Raw genomic sequence first — 1,480 nt, forward strand, 5'->3', positions numbered from 1 at the left:
CGGGAGAATGGCATAAACCCGGGAGGCGGAGCTTGCAGTGAGCTGAGATCCGGCCACTGCACTCCAGACTGGGCGACAGAGCGAGACTCCGTCTCAAAAACAAACAAACAAACAAAAAAATTAGCTTGGGTGTGTTGGTGCATGCCTGTAAACCCAGCTACTCAGGGAGGCTGAGGCAGGAGAATCACTTTAACCTGGGAGGCAGAGGTGAGCCGAGATCGTGCCATTGCACTCCAGCCTGGGCAACAAGAGCGAAACTCCATCTCAAAAAAATAAATAAAAATAAAAAATGACTTAGATATTATTGTATGTACTCAAATTTAAAATAAATACCACACAAAGTCACATATATTCCATTTTTCAGGCTTTTACCAACTCAGATTGGCTTTCTACCTGTACATTCCAAATAAGTGAGGTTATATTATAACATTTAGAAGAGTTTTCAAAATATTAACATTTACATCACATTAATAATTTAAGGACTTTGGGCATTATTCAAATTTTCACTAATCACATGGCATCAGATTCACTTGTTCTATTTTCACAAGCAACTATCTCAAGAGAACAAAAGATTTAACTCTGTTATCAATCTTTTTCAGACATTCACAGAATCAACATCATCTCTATCCTCCCATAATCTTGCAGCTACATACATGTACAAATGTTCCATTTATGTGATCCTGGTACTCTTGAAAAGGTAGTCTTTTTAACTAAAAGAAAATCTGACTTACCTCAAAAGGTATCTTGGTATGGGATAGAATGCCAACTACAGCCACGTTAGAAACAAACAGGTATGTCTGGCAAGAAAGTGATATACCAAGCTTAAACCCACAGTTCCACTACTGCTTTACAGCTCTTATACTTTCCTGTTGCTACTAAGCTCCTTCACTCACAAAATTCCCTCCCATTAGTCACCTGCAGTGTACTGAAGCAGCACCTGTACTATTTATAGCTCCAGGATTCCCCCACCCTCTCCTGTCAATAAGAATCACCTGGGGCAGTTAAAAATAAAAATCACAAGCCAACCCCCTCATATTAGATTTCAAGGGGTTTGAAAGGAGGCTCCAGAATCCATTTTTTTTTTTCTAATCAGCTGAATTTATGACTCACAGAATCTGATTTTAAGCAAGTGTTCCCAAGTGAATCTTATAAGCCAGGTAAGTTCAAGAATAATGCTCCAAGTGAAAGTGAGATCTGTGGCAGGTCTTCACAATTCCTCTAGATTGATCAGCCTCAAGGGCTAATGCTCCTCCGGTGTTAGGTCTTAGGGTATCTGAAAACAAGAGAAGGTCCAGTTTGAAGAATGCAGAATGGCATCTTGTCCACACTTAAGTTTTCAACACCCTAAAAAATTGATCAAAGTTAGATTTTAGTTTGGGGAGGTGCTGTGAAGTAGGACATCACCAGGGGGCAGCATAGAGTTGACAAATTATACATGTTTTGGGATTTTTGACTTCACGGTACAACATGAAATGGTTGC

At 39.6% G+C, this 1,480-nt stretch overlaps 1 protein-coding gene across 1 annotated transcript in view; it reads right to left on the minus strand.

Moving 5' to 3' along the window:
• Positions 1-795, minus strand: part of NRG4 (neuregulin 4) — a 123,620-nt gene extending 122,825 nt beyond the window's left edge. The window contains exon 1 of the transcript XR_001000700.1: positions 732-795. The gene's annotated coding sequence lies outside the window, so the exon portion shown is untranslated. The remainder of the gene's footprint in view (positions 1-731) is intronic.
• Positions 796-1,480: the final 685 nt, after the last annotated feature.

The sequence above is a fragment of the Colobus angolensis genome, unplaced genomic scaffold (genome assembly GCF_000951035.1).
Source record: "Colobus angolensis palliatus isolate OR3802 unplaced genomic scaffold, Cang.pa_1.0 Scaffold99, whole genome shotgun sequence".
In the NCBI taxonomy this organism is placed as follows: Eukaryota; Metazoa; Chordata; class Mammalia; order Primates; family Cercopithecidae; genus Colobus; species Colobus angolensis.